Genomic DNA, 21982 nt, shown 5'->3' with positions numbered 1-21982 from the left:
ATACTGTACACCTATTGACCGTTTGGGTCATAGAAAATAAAAACAGCAATAGGCGTGCACGGGTGCAAGTGATCCATGACAAAAGAAGGTGTTGGCCAATAGATCATTAGTTTTGAAGGCCTCACACATTCATATTTTATGGAGGGAGCATATCACTATAGATTTCTTTCTCTCTGATTATTAATTGTTAAATTTAAGCTAATATTATAAGACTTCGTTGCCCTCAGTTTCCTTGCACAGCAAGAGGAAATTAGATAAGATAAGGAAATTAATATGATTTACTATACATACATTGTAATATTACTAACATTTACATTTTATTGCATGGTTTTACGATGGTTGATAATTTTGTATTTCATACCTGCCTCGCTAGCTTAGGCCATAATTGCAGTCCGTCCCATCCAGTGTAAACATTCATTCGGCTGATAGTTTCATTTTGTTCGGTATTGCAATGGCTACCAGTTATTCAATACATGAGAACGGGTCGCTTCTACGATTCGTTCTTAAGTTCAACAGCTCGGCTGTGGAACAAACTGCAGGCCTCTGTGTTTCCTCCCTCCTACAACATGGGACTCTTCAAGACCCATGTTCACTCCTTCCTCTCCACAAAAAGACCCTCCGCACAGCATCCCCAAATATGACATAGGCCCTGAGGGAAATTATTTTCTTCAGGGCCTCCTGTGTGGAGTTAATAAAAAAATAAAAATAAATTCAAGAAAACAATAAAATTTATCATTATCCCATATGGCATGATACGTCCAGAGATGTGCAAAATGGGTACTATTAATGGGTAATATTAGCCGAAATCTGGATGAATGCGTTTTTTAACTAATCTTATTTGGGGTTAAAGCCCAGTACTAATTTGGTTCATGTGGCCTATGGGATGAGATTTTTACGGTTATCGCTTGGACAATATTGTTGCCAACGTAAAAACATAGAAACTGCTATCTAACATTTAATATTACAGCGTCATGGCCCCATGTTCAGTATTTGAATTGGTATTTTTTGTGTTGGTATCACTCAATTGCCAGGGCTCCTACCAGGGAGCAACTTGACAAATGTAAATTATCTCTCATAGCGAGGTTAAGGACCGACTGATATTTGGGGCTTATGAAAAAAAGATGAGTGGAGATAGTAGGAAGAATGCTGCAAAAAAGCATTTAAAATGGAAAATGCATTGAGAAAAGCATTTAAAATGCAAAATGCAAGGTGGTTTTTAGAAAAGCATTTAAAATGCAAAATGGAAAATACCCATTTTGCATTTTGCATTTCCATTTGAAATGGATTTATTTGAAATAAAGCACATCTCTGGATACGTCATACTTTCAGCGACCAAAAAGACAGCGATCAAGATGTATTTTATCAACCTAATATTAAATATAAAACATGTTTAAAGACTAAACAAAGCATTCTTCAATTATAGTGTATACGAAGGATACAGGGCAAGAGTGATATCCACTCGAGCCATTGGTGTCGTATATATACAATTACCATTAATACCATTCCTCAAAATATTAATATGGAAACACATGAAACTGCTTATTGCGGTTTAAAGCCAAAGATCCACCTAGATTTCACCGTTCATGCCATATTTTTAGGTTCTCTAAATTTGGCACATTATGGCAAGCGATCGCTCAAAACGTTTTTTAAAAACTTGGCATCATATGCCAAAAATCGCTAGAGTTTCTGCCAGGTAGAAACTTACATCTGATCCATAGTTTTTTCCTCTTTACTTATCTTGATAACATCATTGAGTTATATATAAACAGAGTCTACATTCCTTGAAATATCGGTGCGAAATATTGTTCCCGTGCAGAATGTAGGACGGGGGGTTTGGCGGCTGTCGATGTCGCCCGAATACTTCCGATTGCGAACTAACTCAACTAACGAATCGAAGGTGTCCGGCGGCCACGCGCCGCCACACAAAATCTCCACAGTTTTTAACATTAATAAATTAATTTACACGACTACTGATTATGGTAAAACCCTACTTGCCGATGAAAAATTATAGCATTGCTTTCCCTATATTTTCCAGCACAACTTGTACAATATCTCAGAGGCATTTTGAAGTTATCGCCGGAGACCTGTGCCCGGCGAACACTTGTAACCGACTGATGCCCTTGATATCTCACAGTAAGACACTTTACAATACATCTAAAACTTATTTTTTATAGTATTTAGGCATAACCACGAAAAGCAGCAAGGCTTTTAGCTTCGGTCGGCTGCGAAATTTCACAGAAGTACAAGTAAAAAGAATTTAAACTGCTGTTCGAGAGCCTCACGTCTGAAATTCGAATATCAATAAGCCATGCAAAAACTATGAAAAGTCGTATAAAGGGGAAGATTAATAGAGGTATTTCACGTTGGATTTATGTGTAATGTATTAGTTATTTCTGAAAGAATATTTAAAAATCAATCCGAAGACTGAAATTTTGAAAAAAATTTTTTTAAGACAATGACGGCCGGCATAGTCCAGTGGTAACGCATTGGACTGCCATTCCGAAGGTCGCGGGTTCGAACCCGGCGTGCGCAAATAAATTTTATTTGATTAATTTGTGTTATTTCACAATTAATTAATTAAAATAATATATAGTATATTTGCGGCACGTTCCAGAGTGGAAGATACTACCAGTATCGCCCTGGTGTAAGACCACCATTCAGAATTGAAACGTTGCTCCAAATGGCTTTAGCCGTGTTTAGTGACTAGATCTGAATAGCCAGGTACTTCCCCACCTTCCTCTTTCCCTTCCCCACTTACCTTCAGCCTCACAACATCCCCCAATTGGGGATGCTATAGTCTCACTGGCTCCAGACGGGAGCAGTTGGGACTCTTGTGAGGTATTCACCATAAAAAAAAAAAAAAAAAAAAAAAAAAAAAAAAAAAATGAACCGATATGTGTGGGCCATACTTCGATCGTCCAAGCTGTCTAACTATATACATTAGTGGATAACATTTGTAAAAAAATTATCTGCTCACTGGGAAGAGTTCCCATGTTGAGACAGGCGTTGTATTTAGATATCTAGAACTCATCCGTGTAACATGATTTGCCTTAGGTTGGGTCGATCTCCACAATACAATATCAAAGTACATTTTATAGTATTTGAACAATAAATTCTTTGTGTAGGGTTTCCGTGTACATTCATATAAAAGAATTTTATTTTTATTACTACGCTTTTTAACACATATTATTGGCAGGCTTACTGCCTAGCGGCAATTTCTACCAGCCAACCCGTTATATTATTAGATTAGGAAATTGTGAAAAAGTGTTTGTAGTTAATGATATTTTTTCATTTCTCGCAAACCTGAACCGTTCGTTAAAAAGATAAGGCATATAGCAGCTGATCAATATAATAGGCAGCTAGCAAACTATCCTAAGATAAAAAAAAATATTTCATTTTAAAAACTATAAAGCATTGTGGGTACCGTGACCCGACATACTTTCAAATAATATCCAAAGTTGCCTTATTCACGGTCATAATGAAAAATGTTACTTTGTAGTCGTAGCTGCGTAAGGATGATGGCAATTGTCCGTGAAAGTGAGCATACAAAGATGTGAGCAGATTTCCAGACCTTTGGTAGATATAAAACTTATAGGAATCCAAGTATGTAGGGCAGGAAGAAATCAAAAGGCAGAGAAAAAGGCAAAAGAAAAGTAGACTACTTATGTGAGCGAGCTGTCTATCCTCCTGCTTATCTCAGTCAGTATGTCGGAAGGTATACACAAATCATTTTAAATATTGCATGTTTGAATGTATTTGTGCACACCAATAGTATCGCGGGTATGCGTCAAACTGGTTTGAACACCTGCCCGCAGTCCCCTCTTAACCCACAAGAGTCCTACAATACAGTACACTATTACTTAAGCAAGAATCTCTTTATTCTGGTTTATCTGTGCTGAGATGCACTAGACCCAGCGGTGAATAGAATGAGAGAGTGAGACGGAGAGAGAGAACGGAGAAATTTTGATATGAGTCTCTGGAATCCACAAAGCCATAAGGGGCTCTATTTATTAGGAGACAGTTAAAATATTTCTCTTATAAAATAAAATGTTTTTTTTCCTCCATTCTTTCTAGTTTTTATATTATTTTGTAACATGATTTATGAGAATATGTTGTATGAAACGATGCATGAATGTGAATGAAGCAAGGAGTATGTGAAGTGGCCTATTTTCCCTTCATCTGGTGAAACAGCGTAATGCTTAGTTGGTTTTAAGTTTTAAAAGGGTAAATTTATTAATAGAGTCATCAAATATTACATATTTGGACATCTATCTCCCTTGGGGTGATTTGTCACAAAAACGACGCTATACAAATCAACCAAACATTATCATTATAGTATAAGTTTCCCGTTAATATATATTAGACAAGCCCAACAGAGAGATGGGTTTGGTGAAGTTGACCATCACTGTAAACCAGAAGGAGAGAGACAATGTTGGAACCCAATGTGTTAATAATACACATTCCTATTCCTATTCATAGTTCTCACAATATCTTCCTTCTTTATTATTTTTTTCTTTCTACTATCTGATTTTCAATGTGAGTTCAGAAATAGCTTGTCTTGGTTGAGCAATCTTGGGGGGGATGAATAAAAATAGATTTACCAAAGCTTTCCCATAGCGGAGTTTAGAGTTACAAAACATTGGTTTTATAATGTACTAGTAGACCCCGCAATGCTTCGGAATGTCTTTCTCGGGCCTCTCTGACTTCTTCCGACATTCGCTACTATATACCACAATGTTACTGTTAAAAACTACATCACATTGACTTTAATTCCATTCCGTATCTCATTCCGGTGCAGATATATTGCGTTAAGTATTCCTCGGGCGTCCCCGACTTCTTCTATCATTCAAACCACTCTCTGGCACTTACAAAAATGCTTATGCCTCTGGGGATAATGACTACGCTTTCAAACCAACTCCCTTCAGAAGTAGACATGTTTCAGTCAAACCTCAATGAATTCAAGATTCAAACTCATTTTCCTTCAATATCTTGTTATTTTATGTTTACAAGAACTGTTAGTCTCACGATGGGTCACCAAATTGTTGGGAAGAGACCCCCAAAGGGTGTCAAATTGTCACATAGCTTGTAAAACTCACAAAGTTGGATGTCAAGTGGTTCATAGAAATGCAGTTAGGTATAGGTAAAGCTATATTGTTTTCAAGAATTTGCAAAAAACAAAATAATTGGAATTATATTGGGTTATCGTTGGAAGTAACATGATTATTATACTTGGTCACTCCAGTGCACTGGTGATCTTCCTCTGCTTCTCCTACCAAACACTTTGCCAGTGACACAGTTTCTACAAGTTTGAGTTCTCAGTTTGGCGAGCAACGTGTCCATTTTAAAATACATTGTAGGCAGACAGTTAAAAGCTGTATTGTGGATGGCTGGCTCTTCCAGAATGAAAACATTAGTGCGCCTGTACAGTGTCCACAGAATCCCAAGTATTTTTCTCCAGTATCGCATTTCGAGGGCGTCTGCTCTCTTTTGCTGGCTCTAAATACATATTTTCTATATACATATACACATACTTATAAATTATTGTTTACACAGCGCCCTTGAGATGATTTTTCACAAAAACGGCTCTTTGTTATCGATAATTATCATTTCTTATATATTTCCGATTTTATGTCTGGGTTTAATCTTCCCCATAGGAAAAACTAAACCCTTCCACACACTTTTCCACAAATGATCATCTAGTCAATCCACATTATGCAAGTGCATTATATAAGCAAAATAAATACAAAACAATACAAGAACAACATGTCAACCCACCAGAGATCAAATGGGAAAATAATTCACCGACTCCAGATATTTTCATATCAGAGAGTTCGGCTCGGTAGAACTCCGCTTAACAGGGCCTATAAATCCTACTGATCCCTGAACATAAATATTAAAAAAATCTTTCGTAATCCTACATGTATTTAAAATGACTGATTTTTGCATTTTTATATATAAATTTTTTGTTAAATCTAATACGCCTGAATTTTTAATGAGAGAGCTAAGTATAACGCCAGTAGCCGAAATAACAAATGGTAATATTTTTATTGTCTGAGAATGCCAAATTCTTTTTATCTCATTTCCTAAATCTGTGTATTTTCTTATTTTTTTCAAACAGGTTTGTGAATATAATATATTTGTTAATATTATCATTATCTATATAAAATAAAACATAAATAACAATATTAAATTTTAAAAACCTAAATGTTTCATAATAGCCCAAAACAAACTTCTTCCTCTGATAACTTTAAGAAATAAGACCTAAATAACAACATTATATCTATATATTAAATAATATTTCATAATAATCTAATAAATATATAATAATTAATTGGATTCAGTATTTTATTCTGTCCACCTTTTTCCAATGTAACTGATTTCATTCTGTATGATATTTTACTATTGGAGGTTTGTGAGAGGAGGGCATGACCTCCTTCGAATGTAGAAAGTAGCGCAGGTCAACTCTCTCCGTCTCGTTCTGAGCGAATTGTAAAACAGTGGGCTGGAAAGAGACGCCACTGTTTTCCGCTTGTCCTTATCTCCACAGCTGACAGCTGAGATTTTGGTGTGACCGTTTCGCAAGAGATGGCGCTAATGTTGTTAATATGAAGTAAATGCCGCGAAAAAAATGCTCTACATACTTATTATTTTTTAGGCGTTCCAATTCTATTATTAATTATTATGTAGCCAAGTAAATAAATAGGTTCCTAGATAGTTTTTGTTTTAAACATTTACGATATTACTAAAAAACGTGGTGAAAATTTTATTCAATTGATAAACGACCGCGTGTGTGAAAACTTTACTAATTGAAATGTGAATTGGAAACTGACCTAAAATAGTTCATGGAAAGATACATAAGATATATACAATGTTTATCCAGTCAACATGGTGTTGTTTATCTGTTGTATAAACTATAAATAATAATTATTTCACATCGAATTTCAGAATATTTTCAAGGTATTTTAAATGTTCCACATTTTTCTTCATTTTGAAGATGTCATAAAATCAAAAAATATTTTAGATACTAGATAAAATTACCTTTTAGAATTTTGTATTTGAAATATACTTAAATATTTAAAAAGTGCAATATTTTAATTTCAAACATGAACAAGGTTGAAATATAAACTTATTGATTAATAAAAAAAATCCAGAAGATAACCAAATAAATCAGACACTTTGGATTAATTTTGGTAAAATTTAACTTTGATTTTTTTGAATTTGTATTTAAATTTTCACATACATATGCAAAAGGCATATATGTTATAAAAAACATTACTTTCTTGAATTTTTTTTATTAAATCACTCTGTAAAAGTCAATTAAGAAATAATATGTGCGAAATAACCTCTCTTTTCCAGTAACTCAGAAACTAGTTCACAATGTAAATTAATAATAATATTAATAATTCAACATACAGTTTCACCTTCTCAAACCTACCTTACACACAACATATTATAGTTATAAGTTTGAAATGTATCATGTACAAATATAAATAATTATGTGAACACTGTAAAAATTATATTAAAAAAAATAAAAAAAATGTGACATTATAATAAATTAAAACTGACGAAAAATAACACAAATAATAGTAAATATATTAATGAATTATACTAATATAATAGTGAATAAAAATACTAATTAGTAACGAAAACATTTTTAAATCACATATTTAAGTCACAAATCAAAGCTGTCATTTCCCCGTGAAAAACATGCGCACTGCCCATCAGGCGCGTGCGTGAGTCTGCCAAAGGGCTATGTTTTTAGATCTTACGCAAACATTTTTTATTAGTAATACTTCGAATTAGAAATTGTACAGTCTTTGTACAGTGTGTAACAAAAACACCCCAAAGTGTTTTTTTATTAGTAAGACTTAAGGTTTTCTAAGAACTTGATTTATTTATGAATTGGGTGCTAGTAACTATTTAGGCAATTTCTGCTATTAAATTGTTCTCTATTTTGTATGTATCTTTGTACTTCATTCCCCTCAAGGTTCTTCTTTCTTCTATGCCCCCAAGGTTGCCCCCCCAATAGTTTGTTAGCAAGTCACTAAAGTTCGTTGCTCTTGCTACCGGAGAAACGAATGCGTCTGGCTTCGCCAAGTTACTTCATAACATTAAGTTGCAACTTCAACATAATATTGCATAAATGCATTTCCCTTTGTAGCTATAACTTCAAAAGTCGAAATGTTATCAATTTTTTTTAATGTTACGTAATGTTATATCTACAGCTGGCACGGTTAACTTTGTAGGCGACCGGGGGAAGAACTTATACGAACGGACAAACTATCTTTAATCTGCAATAGCCCCGCGGCCGAACTGCAAAGTTAAACGAGTCAAGCTATAACGCATTGTTTTCTGTAAATCTTGAGTGAGGAAAGGACGAATAATAGTTGTTATTTATTAGACCTTATGTTTGTCCACCCATATTTGACAATGTAAAGAAGTGGAGAAAAATAATATTTTAAAATAATCTTTAAAAACATCCCAAATGCTACCGAACCAGATTGATGTACTAATAATAATAACAAATTAGGTTAAGCCCCCGCATTCCCAATTTCTACTGAATTATAACAAGTTCCTCGTTAACTCTTTAAGTTCTTAAGATCCAATAAAAATATATGTATAGTGTATACATTTGATAAGCCGAAACGTTAATTATATGAAATTCCCTCGATAGAAAAAAAATCTCCATGTAGGCTCCCCAAAATTATTAAAAACACGTTTTGTTATGTTATTTAAAATGTTATAAAAACAAATCACATTGTACCTTTAAATGCAACTAAAGCATTTCAAACTAGTCGTGCTTTATTAAATATTTTCACCATTTTCGCTTAATTATTATCGTTTTTTAATATTGGCGCGCTCCCTCTAACATTCGTATTTACATATCTCCTTTTCAAACAATCTCTGAACGCTTACTACGGGGCCTTAAGGAGAACCTAAGGTGTTTGCAAAATAATAATCATTCTGAATTTTCTTACCACATTTTTTAAACAAATAGTTCTTTTGAAATAAATAAAGGGTTAATGTTGAATAGAAATACAATGGGTTTACAGTTAGAAAACTTTTAAATTTTAGAAATTAGAAAAGTGTTAATAGTCAATTAAATTATTAATAATAAAAAAAGCAGACTCTTTAATTTATTTTATAAAATTGTTTATTTAAAAATAACTAATTAATCACCGTTCATTGTAATATTTTTGTCCAGGTAATTGTTTGTCTCTTCTTATATGACGAAGAATTCATTGGTTTTGAAACATGTCGATTATTTTGATTACATAGTAGTATATACAAAGTTATTTAGCTAATGTAAATTAAAATTTAGTGTATACAAAGTTATTTAGCTAATGTAAATCAAAATGTAGTGTATACAAAGTTATTTAGTTAATGTAAATTAAAATGTAGTTTATACAAAGTTATTTATTTTATGTAGGTATATTAAAATGTAGTTTTAAAAATGTTTTTTATTTAAAGTAAAATGTAGTTTTAAAAAATGTTTTGTATTTAAAGTAAAATGTAGTTTTTAATAGGATTTTTATTTTGATTAAAATGTAGTTTTTAAAAATGTTTTTTTATTTAAATTATAATGTAATATTTAAAAATGTTTTTATTTTTATTTTTATTTAAATTAAAATGTGAAGTATTATGAAGATATTAAGATATTATGAGGGCAACAAATACGAGATCACCCAATTTATAGCCATAATTGTGGAAGACGCCGCACCTTTGCACCCATTTGCCCTGATAGCCGACCTACGATAAGTAAAGAAACCTACCAAGATCACCCAATACGAGATCACCCAATTTATAGCCATAATTGTGGAAGACGCCGCACCTTTGCACCCATTTGCCCTGATAGCCGACCTACGATAAGTAAAGATACCAGAAAAAATCGTATTTTCAAGAGCGTGAGGTTAGGTTAGGATTTTCAAATCCTCTTTTGACGTGAATAGTATCAAACGCATTCAAAAAAAAATTTTCAATCAAAATGAACAATATTTATGAAATTTTACCAACTACAGCAAGCGACAAGCTAAATACTGTATTAATATAAGTTTATAATATTAACCGTAATACGTAGATTAAATATGTTTTTAATAATAGAGGTGCGCTCAAATTACAAACATTTTCATATCCATTATAAAGTTTCCATTTTACCTTTTCCGTGGAGCTTTTCAACCCGATCCGTAGCGACAAGTACATTACTTCCGCGCCACCCCGCTTTGTTTCTGTTTCTCGTTCAGTTTCCCCATTTACCCATTATTTACCTCTCTCTCTCTCGCCGGCATTTTCCCATTTCCAGTTTCCTCCCGCTCGGCAGCGCCGGCAGATATCCGCTAATGGCGTCCTGCACACCCGCAGGACCGTACTTAGGTAGAGACTTGCCCGCGCCCTGGGCAAATCAATTCAATCATTTTTTTATCCACAAATATTTATGCTTACTAAAGTCACGATTCGGACGTTTGTGAGATCTATTTTTTCGTGCCCAAACTTTTGGAATTTATTCTTGATACCGGTGGAAGCTTCCCACATGTTTGGTCCTCGTTCATATATGTATTTTTTTTTAATATATATTAACTCGACACAGGAGGCCCTGAAGAAAATAATTTCCCTCAGGGCCTATGTCATCTTTGGGGATGCTGTGTGGAGGGTCTTTTTGTGGAGAGGAAGGAGTGAACATAGGTCTTGAAGAGTCCCATGTTGTAGGAGGGAGGAAACACAGAGGCCGGCAGTTCGTTCCACAGCCGAGCTATTGAACTTAAGAACGAATCGTAGAAGCGACCCGTTCTCATGTGACAAATGTCAACTGTGTACAAATGTTGGGCGCGCGTTTGGCGTGTATCCCGACTACGCACTGGTGCCGAAGGGATCAATGACGCTAGTTCCTCAGAGCATCTTCCATTGTAATACCGATAGAACAAGGACAGCATACCTACCTGACGCCTGTGCTCTAAAGATTGTCAGCAGTTGTGTATTATTAAAGTATCTGCGGGCCCTGTACAGTACGCCCAGCTTCTGAGAGGCCAACTTTACTCTGGCTTCGATGGAGCCCCCGTACCTGAGCTGGTCACTTATAGTTATGTATATTATAAACAAAGTAACAGGCTCGTAACCTTGCCTGGCGGCTAAACTTTACACTTTTTTTTTTAAATCTTACCATATAGACGAACTCTTTTATAATGCACAAATGTATAAAGTTTTTGACTTATGTTTTTGTTATGTGAATACCGCACAAGAGCCCCAACTGCTCCCAACCGTTTGGATCCAGTGAGACTATCCAATCACCGATTGGGGGGGTGGGGTATGTTGTGAGGCTGGAGGCAGTGGTGAGAGGAAGGTGGGAAAGTACGTGGCTATTCATATCTGGTTACCAAACACGGCTAAGGCCATTTCAGTTTTGAATGGCGGTCTTACATCAGGATGATACTAAGAGTATCTTCCACTCTATGACGTGACGCAAATATGCTATTATGTAGCTATTATTTTTCCATTAATAAATTGTGAATAACATAAATTCAAAAAATAAAAATTACTTTCGCACGCCGGGTTTTGAATCCGCAACCTCCAGATTGCTAGTCAAGAGTCTTACTGTCAAATACATATGTAATTAATTATCCATATACCCAGGGATTAATTAAATATATCTTGTGATTAATGTTAGTGCTATGCTAGATTTGATAATTTGAGTTAGAATTTCTTTAAATGCTATAATACTAAAGAGTCCACAAGAAATTATTAAGATGTTTATTTTTTCGTCTCTACGGACATTACCTCTGGCTATACCAATATATTTTTTATCTTGAGAATGACCAATTACCTCTCCACAGAGGCCCGTGGAGGTTTTGCTTTGATTAAATAGTTTTATCTTTTACGAAACAATGATATTCTGGCTCAAATAAATTTCTTTGTACCGGAGTCTCACTCTCGATGACGTCACCATAATCTCCTTTACAATAGAGCCAGCCGCGCCAATTTGTTCATGAACTCACCCGTGGGGTGAGTGTAATTGATCAAAGAATCGACATGTTTTCCATGTTCTATAACGCACTTGTGTGGTTTTTGGAAATGCAAATAAATTGTTTAAACCGTAGAATAATAACAATTTGGTTCCCAAATCTGTGACGGTGTAAAAAAATTGTACAAATTGAATTGAATACTTAAATGCCTATGTCAGCCGCTCAAGTGAAATACTGTCCCATCTGATCAAAAAGTCAAAAAATCGGTAACAATCGTCGTTCCTCTACATAAGTACTTCTAACATTAACCCTCAGATGATTTATCCAACAAAGGTCGCATTTTGGGACAAACTTAATTTAATTTGCAAAATTTTGTGCTAAATATGAAACTATTTAATTTTTACCTTAAAAATTGCCGCCCTATGCAGTTGTTGCCTTTGTTGTCTAGGCCTGAATATGGCTCTGTACATCGGGAAGGAGCATGTACCTGCTACCTGGAACTGGTACCGGACCTGGAATGGGACTTGAATAAGCTTGTTTACTTTTATTTGGTTCTGCACACTTGACATTTTTGCTATCAACTTCGAGCAGCACGCGGGTTCAGTTGTTGACAACTTTACGAATTTATGGTTGGGCACCTTACCTGCTTTTACGCGTTCTTCTACCGTTGGGACGTCTAAACACGAACCTCTATATAATATCTGTAAGGATGTTCAAATTATAAAATCATAAACAATAAGCTGAGCTAAACAAATAATAATAATATTTGGCCATTTTATATAGCGCCGTTTTCGTTAAAAATCACCTCAAGGGCGCTGTACAAATGTAATTCTTAAATAGTAAATACTAGAACTACTGACTTAAAACTAGTGACTTATCTAAGACTTATAACTACTTCTTTCGACTAAGCCCTATAACTAATATCTTAATGACACACATATTTACATACCGTCGCTCTAGTTCGTTTTTGTCCAACAGACCATTTTTGACGAATTTTGAGTTTAATATGCAGTTGTTCTCTGAAACCATTTATTTATACGATACAAGTGAAAAAAAATTTTTAATGTGTTTTCAAGGCGCAGTTTGTCTTAAGTCCATCAAAATTAAACAACATTCTGATCGTGTTTATCCAACACTTTGTCCAACATTCAACTTAAAAACGTGTTTTCTGCGTAATTTTAAACATTTGGAACTAATTCTACTTAAAAATAATAATTTCCATCACTTTAAATCATTTAAGTAAGCTTAGAATGAGCTAATTTCATTGTATATGCGTTTTTCGTAAAAAAAAACTCTGAAGCGCTATTTCTCCCGATTTACGTTTTGGTCTGTTGGACAAAAACGAACTAGAGCGACGATACGTAGAAACTTACAACTAACATTAACAATCTAATTTGACTAGCGCTAGAAGAAAAGGGAAGTTCTAAAATATTAGGGTGTTTTTATAATTAATTTTAGAAGACGGGTGTAAAATGCGCCCAATAGGTTAGCTGGATATATACATATCTTGAATGAATGAAGGGAATGAATGAAATTAATAGTCGATCTTTAACCCATTTAGATGATTCATCTGTCAACAATTAAACCGATTGATGTGTAATGTAACAGGTTAATTATTATAATTATTTTAATGTGATGACAAGTACTCGGAGTCAGTGGAACACGGCATCCCAAATTTGGGGAATGTCGCAAGGTTTCAAGAAGTTGAAGGGTGAAGATGAAGTTTTTGGTTATTAAGGCGAAGCTTAATAACAAATAACTATTTTGATTCATCTTTATAACGAATTGGTGTACATTATGAATACAAAAAAATGCTTTAGATAAATTGAAGCTTTTCCTATCGTTGCGCTTGAGTAGAATACAAATAAAAATATAAATTACTCGATAAAAAATATGAATGTAAACTACTAAAAAATATATATTTTCAATAGGAATCTATGAACGCGTAAAGGAAACAACTTTAAAAATACAGTATTATAGCTAAGATTATCTGTGACAGTTTCACTTGATTAACTTTTTTGCTTTCTTATTAAATTATTTACAAATTAAATAAAAACCAGTTTTGTGCTTGAAATCGAACGTTTCTAGACTCCGTTTGTCAAGTTATTTTAATTCCTATTACCTACAATATAAGGTTTACCAAGAATATACACATTTTTGGCTTGTAGCTTCCTCTTAAAACTTAGTCACCAAACATAGTTAAAGCCATATCTAGCAATGTTTCGATTCTGAACGGTGATCTCTCACCATAGCGTTACTAACAGTTTTTTTATAATTCTGGAAGTGTTAGCGACCTCTAGCCTCACATCCAACGAGTTCTTGTCAACGGAGGTTGTTAAAATCCGTTAAAATAATGTAATATAATATCATTACATAACTTATACAACCTTCTTTTCCCCAGACAGACGCCATTTTAAATATATTTGAAGTGTCAAATTAGAATCACTCGACTCTCCGCTATTTGAACCCTTTTCACTTTATAATCCTTCAACTCTGGGAGCTCTAAATGCGCCAAGTTAGTCACAAAGGTCGGCTGTATAAAATAGCTTCGATTCTCAGACACTTTTCTCAGGGCGGATGTTCAACCACCCCCCCCCCCTCATCCACCCCTTCCTCAACCCCTCCCCACATAGAATAGGAACTGAAATGAAAAGAAAACTTGATAAATCTTTTAGCTTCGTGAACGGTAGATACCTACCCTAATGCGCATGAAGCTGAATGAGTAATAATAATATTTGGATGATTTGTATAGCGCCGTTTTTGAGAAAATTCACCTCAGTAATATTGGCAATTACTAGATTTAATAAAATTATTCATTAGATTTCAATTGTAAACCTCCGTAGCTCATGATGAAATTTAGGTTTCTACAAAAAGTACAACTTTCAAGACACTAGAGCTCACCATTTGAGAGTTCTATCTGAACCATTATGGCATCTTGTCTTATTATTTTACAGTTAAAATTAACATTTCAAAGCAATGTCTCGTGATAACATAACGTATGGAGCTAAAAACTTAGTTAGAAAACGGTGCAAATTTCTTGACAATAGAGCTTACTATTCGCGCGTTTTTAGTTAGATTTGCAAACCGATTTTCTACTGAAGATGTATACAATGAAGGTGGTTTAAATATTATAATTCATTATAATAAATACCTTTACCTACTTATGAATATTAGGTAACTGCAACCTTCTTCAGCAGTGACACATTTTCAATTTAAATTACGTTGTTACTTTATTGACTTTTATTTCGGTGACCCGTACGGAATCCGGTATGTTCACCGCCTACAACTTACCGCGGAATATTCACCGCAGAGAAACATCATCGTACGTTATTCACCGCGGTGAAAATTAATTGCCATTATTTAAGTGTTTTTTTAGCTGAAATAATTTTGTACAAATAATTTTGTATATATAAATTAATGAAAAAACCGTTATGTTAAGTTAGGTTAGGATAACTTGTATCTACATATTAATCTGATACAAGCAGTTCTTATCAACATTTAGATATTTCATTTTATCTATTATGCGGTGAACTTTCCGCGGTCAATTTTGCGCGTTAAATTAGGGCGGTGAATTTGCGGATCCCGCAAGGGGCACCGACAGTGAATTGTAAGCGATGAATGTTCCTATAACCGTCTCGTTCGGAGTGGTTACATCGTGTACCTATCTAAATTCGAAAAGCCAAGTCAACAGTGTTTGTTTAATTCCTATATACGTGTAATCACGTATAGCTGCATGGGCGTATTTACAAAGGAAATGGTACCGTAGTACCACTTAATCGAGCTTTACGAATATTGCTTCAGAATTCCGTTCAACCGGGCTGGCTGCCCGAAAACTGCTTTCTGCGAACTTTTCGGAATCGGAAAATAGGATGCCATATGCTACATGCTCTGGAATCTTTTTCAAAATGGCATGGGTATGGCTTAAAAAAAATATTCAATTATAGCTACAACAACGACATTTTGCTTTCAAATAAACATACTCGTACCTACATGTTTATTGTTTTCTTTTCTTTGATGCAATCTGAAAAAATGAATTTATTTTAATTACGAATACCTTTAAAATGTTTGGAATATTATTTTTCTGATTATGATTATCGAACTAAAAATACCTATGTAATTTTTATATTTTCATTCATAATTATTGATTTCATAAACGATCTAAAACCGCACATTCCGAAATGATGCCAATTGGCGTAACTTCAATATGACAATATGACGCCAATGTCCGGTGAGACGGCTGTCACCAACTTCGCCCGTCGCACAGTGGGCTGAAAATCGCCTTTCATAGACATAGAGACTTGAATTTTCAAGGGTATTATTTTTGGCTAGAAATGGATTCTACTGATCATTATTTTTTTTTTAAATTCTCAAAATTGAAAAAAAAACTTTTTTATGTTGATGATTCATTTTAATGCTTGAATGCTTTACATATGAGTATGCTTTGTCTAGTTTACAATATTCACTGCACGCCTAAAAGCATAGTTGCGCCACAATACGAAGTATGTCAAAAAAATACAAATAAATAGTAGTATATCTGTGTGTAAGGATAGAATGGCCAACCTTATGATTCTAGAGCCTCATTTTTAATGTCAGTGCCATACAAATTTTTCTTTAAAAAATGATAACTCCTTCATTTGTACACGCAATTGCTTCGTACGAAATTTTATAGCATAGTAATGATTAGCAGAATCCATTTCTAGCCAAAAAAAAATACCCTTGAAAATTCAAGTCTCTATGTCTATTTTTTATTTTATTTTATTATTTTTTTTTTTTTTATTGATACATTACTCTACAGTACTTCACATTTCAATTCAGCAACGTTGGCCTCACTGGGTTGTTCACCCGTGCTGAGGCCCCCATTTTAAAATATACGAATTTATACATTTAAACAAAAAAAAACATTAAAGTAAAGATAAATTTAAATCAAAAATAAAGATTAGAAATCAAAATCCAATTCTCACATATCTTAATTCTTATGTAAGGCGATTTTCAGCCCACTGTGCGGCGTGACGTCAACGCCGCCGAAATCAGGAATAAGAACGAACTCGTCGTTTTGGCGGCGAATAGGAAAATGACTTATTTTAAATCGTCATAGTAAATTTATTCGTCAACATAAAAATATTTTTAAATGAAACAAACACTTTGTATATTACCACGAACTTATCATTTTACATTTCGCCCGGTTTCGTTTAAACCAAGCTTCATCAGGATATAATATGAACTTAATACTAAGACTGTCGTTGGACAGAAGAAACTCTTAATTTTTAGCGGTAAACGTATATAACAAACTCCCACTTAGTATCAAACAATTCAAAACAAAAAAATAACTACATTAAGGACATTAAATCTTAACGGAACTACCGGATTAAGCGCTTGTTATATGCCAGCGGATTTTCTCAAACTGTCAAAATCTCTTCATTTTTTTGTCGCTAGAGGGCGGTAGTTGTACATTAATGAACTTGTCAAAATACAACGTCAAATGTGCGTCATGATCATGTCCCGCATCATCACGTACGCAATTGGAAATCGGAAATATTAAGTAAAACAAACAGCTTAGTAAAAAGGTATGACTTATTTGCAGAACCTACTATTTTGGTAAAGCATTTACTTTGACATTTTTTATAAATGTTTATCATTCACTTGCTGTTGTTAAATCTAATTAGATTTGAACGGCTTTTGGCTTTACGAATCGCATTTCAGAAACATTTCCTATACAAAGAAAGGTTGTTTTGCACGGTATTCGGAAACTCGTGGTATAAACGGTATAACTTGTGAATGAATCTACCTTTCATTTAAAGTCAATTTTGGGTTATGATATTTTTTATTTGAGCTTTCGTTTTCGAGAAAATCGAAGGCGGATTTATTTGGTAGATTTATAAATTTTATATTTGATAGAATATCTATACATATTAATAATATTGACCTCGAAAAATAAAAGAAAGTTTTTTTTAAATTTATATATTTGTTAAATTATTCAGTGTTAACTAAACAATAATCTGTTTTAACCATGGCAGTATCGTGCAAGGCATACTAGTACTGTATCAAAATATAACTAGCCGTTGGAAATAATAGTTATATTCATTTAACGACCAACGCTATTGAAAAAAATTACGTCAATGGGTTGAAATATAATACCTAAATACAAATATTATTCAACGAATCCACGATTCGACCTATTGTTTAAGATGTATTGACGCGTAATAAATATATGAAATGGTGAATCATTTAAATTTACTGAATTTAAAGTTACTGTTCTTTATACAAATAGAACGGCGACATATGCGCCTCACAATTTTTGCCGCATTTGGGTGTTTAAAATGTTACCTGGCTATTATAGACTTAGAGGCCTTGTGTTTTCTCGGTAGGGAAAAAATTGTTTCCTAAAAAACCCTTATTATTTGGAACTTTACAACACAATACGTAGATAGAATATCTTTGATTTGACAAATTGTGAATGGTTACGTGTGTATACGCAGAAAGGTGATATAATCGTAAATTTACTTATAAAGTTTTTTTTGTCTGTTTAATCTAAAGATAAAAAAACGGTAATAAACTTGTTTACTCCTTATGTGAATACGCCTTACCATGTAAGGTCGGAATAGTGAAAAACTTGACATGTTATCACTTAAAATTGCCGATTTTACCAAACTAAAAATGATTTGGCGTGAGATGGTAATTTTTGGTTTGATTACCAAACGCGCTCACAACTGAGTCAGAGCGACAATGAATTCTCACACACACTTGCATAAAGGGCACGCAAATCAACATCGTGACGTTCGTGCTAACCGTTAGGAAAAGGTACGCACAACGCACATTGAATATTGCATTTTATTCGTTTCAAAGAATATGACAGTTCAAAAAATACAATGCGACAAATTTACGTGAAAAAAGAGTATTGTGAGTACTTAGCGTTTTTGTAGCTTCCTAAAATTATTGCAATGCTTCAAGTGAGTCGGTATTCTACTTTTAGACCCAGAAATGAAACATTTTGATGGCATTTTAGAAATATATACGCCGCAAAACAAGGAGCGTATAGTCCCACTACCGCTCTCGGGGGCTTCTCACCCGTAATAAGTAAAACAGTGTAAATGTGTTGAAAATTTGGTGCAAGATGAAGTATTTATTTAATTGTTAATATCCACAGATATCATAACGATAATAAGAGGCCGTACTTCTACAGATGTGTGTATTATATACATATTTTAAATTAAAAATATAGTGTAAAGCCGTTATTAACGCGATAATCATACATCCAAGTTTTAAAAGTGGGTTGTATGGTGTATCAATGTTTTTATTTTTTATAGTCGAATGCCTACAACAACTACAAAAAAAAATAGGCAGACTGAAAAATAATAGTCCATTAATTGGTATTAAAAAATATGAAGTCTGAGAATGACATACGAAAGGTAGTATTAAGCCGTTTTAGGGAGCCGTTTTCCAGCAAATCACCATTATGCCCTATAACCCACTCTTAAGAACTTACTAGCATATTTAAAACATCGTCGTAGAAGTTTCTGGAAAACCTTACCCAAAACATAAAGTCGAACCATAGAAGTCGCTGAAAACTTCCAAAACCTAGTCCCCCTCAACACAGGATCTCCTAGTGAGGAGGACTACGAATATAATCAATATCTATTATACAAATATATAAATATACATATTCTTATAAAAATGTAAAATAATGTATATATAAATATGTATAGCTATTTAATAAAAAAAAATATTGTTATATCATGATGACGCTTGATTAAAGCGAAACCGGTCGATACGTAAAATAATAAATATTCGTGGTTATATACAAAGTGTTTTTTTTTCATTTAAAAAAAAACCTAACCACAAAGTAATATCTTCTTACGAAAAAAATAAAAATACCTTTACTATAGTTTTTTTAGAGATTAAAAAACGGCGAAAATACCCTATTGCACGGAAAAAAAGTTAATTCCGGTTAAAAACTGGATTGCAGGCCGCTTCCTATTAAACTCATAGTACATTCCTAATATATCGGATCACGTGTTCATGCATCTGCATTTGTCCTTATAATATACAATGACGAAATGCGAAAATATTAGAATTTTTATGAACACGTATTCCGACATTGCGATAACTCATTCGTTAAAGGCCTGCAATCCTGTTTTTAAGCGGATTACGAATAATTTGAGGATATTCTTAATAAATTTGCAATATTTTATATCAGGAAGTTTTCTCCGTGGCTGCCTTCTTCTGTAATCTTAAATCATAATTATTAGAATTTTTTGTTTATTTAGACTTCAAATAACCAAATTACAAAATGTATGTTATTATTTATGTTACTGCATTAAAACAAGATAAAAAAGCTCAAACAATAATAACAGCTAAACAGGTGACATACAATAATTAAAATTAGATTTTGATTAGTTATCTATTAGAAATATAATACAGTATCAATGCCCTTTTGTGTCGTTTTAAAATAATTATTAGATTTCTGTTATTTTACGAGCATATTAGCCTAGTATGGTAGTTCAAAATTGTAATATTTAAAAAATCTATAAAATAAAAGAAAAAAAAATTGTTTGTAATTTCCTGGAAGTTAAATAATATCTATGTCGAGCAAGTGGATGGAAAAAGAAGTGGGATCATGTGAGGGTTTGTTGGTTAAGTAGCTCATACGGAATACCTACTGTATTATTGTCCACTACAAAATGGTTCAAGTCATTGTTGCAAACTTGTAAAACGGTACCCACTGTTTCCAATATCAAACCCCGCGCTCAAATTATTATCTCCGTCTGTGTCGTGTTTTAACGCTTCTCGACCCGCTTCTGTCTTATTTCTTTTATGAGTCACGGATCGCAACCCGACTCGGAGGTAAGTACAAATAGGTATTGTATTTCATGCACAATGTAGAAACTTACATGTACAATGTAAAATAGGTCAGAGCGATTTTTTTTTTGTTCTTAGAATTTCAAAATACCTATAAGTTTAATCTTTGATCGTATATTACGTGAGAAAAAACACAAGATTTTATTGATCTGCGATGACATCTTCATGTGGCGCGGTTAACCTCAAGTTTACAAAAAAACACATTTTTTACACGTAACTTGAGCTCCTCACAAAGCGCAATTACTTTTATCAGTATTACTTATGGTGGCACGTATTGGACTATAGTTTCTTGCTGTTGTGGTGACTTCTGTCAAAACAAACAGTCGCAATTTTTTTGATGATTCTCAAAATAACCCCCGCGCATCTTAGTCGATTATTTACTAAAAATTGTCCAACACAAGAAAAGATTTGTCGTGTCCTGTATTTGGTGAACCAAACCGGTTGAAATATAAAGTTTTGCCTCACTCCGCCCTGATGCACAATATACTTCCATACACCGAACTTATTATAAACTTATTAGTCTGTCTCGACACAGGTTTATCCTAGTGAGACAGACATCGAAAAAAAAACCTGTAAAAAAAACTTTATATTGATAATAAAAATAAATAAAAAAATCTCTAGAAGTGTGATCTATTGACTTCAAAGAAAGCTAATAAGTATACATGAGACCTTCAACTACTAGGTCACGGGAGACCAATTAAATTGATTATCTGCTCAAGAGAAAATTTTGATATTTAGAAAATATGTTTGTTTTCCCCAGATGTAAGGGAGAATTGAACTTACTTTTGGGCACGAAGACAGAACTTTCTCGGTTTTTCTTTTCAATGCGTGTAAGTACATAAAATAGTGACACAGTAATGTGAGTATTATTCACCGCGAAGTCACAACATATGAAATGATTGCTTCGTGTCGCCTTTGTTCCCAGTGGTCTGTTTCTGTTCCTCTCTCCTCTGCTGGTATCTGTGCCTGGACTTATCTTTCCTGGGCTAAATAATGTAAAACTGCTGCGGAAACAGTGCGGTCTCCGCGATAGGTAGGCACTCTTTTACGAGAAATGTATTTACAGTCAGCCAGTGATATAGAATAAGCTGGATTCACATTCACATAAATATTATTACGATTAAAAAAATCACAAAATATACTTGCGGTAACGATGGGGATGTTCGAAAAAG

The 21982-nt window shown here is 33.7% G+C and overlaps 1 protein-coding gene across 8 annotated transcripts in view; it reads left to right on the top strand.

Moving 5' to 3' along the window:
* rdx (BTB/POZ and MATH domain-containing protein rdx) overlaps positions 1-21982 on the top strand; it is a 308082-nt gene that overhangs the window by 2116 nt on the left and 283984 nt on the right. For 2 of the 8 annotated variants that reach the window (XM_089632366.1, XM_089632363.1), the window contains exon 2: positions 2036-2133. The exons of the other annotated variants lie outside the window; for them this stretch is intronic. The gene's annotated coding sequence lies outside the window, so the exon portion shown is untranslated. The remainder of the gene's footprint in view (positions 1-2035; positions 2134-21982) is intronic. 8 annotated transcript variants of the gene reach the window in all.

Source organism: Hesperophylax consimilis, chromosome 6 (assembly GCF_061612785.1).
Source record: "Hesperophylax consimilis isolate HC1 chromosome 6, BYU_Hcon_1.0, whole genome shotgun sequence".
NCBI lineage: Eukaryota > Metazoa > Arthropoda > Insecta > Trichoptera > Limnephilidae > Hesperophylax > Hesperophylax consimilis.
Note: the sequence above shows the minus strand (reverse complement) of the source record. Positions and strands in the feature narration are given on the sequence as shown.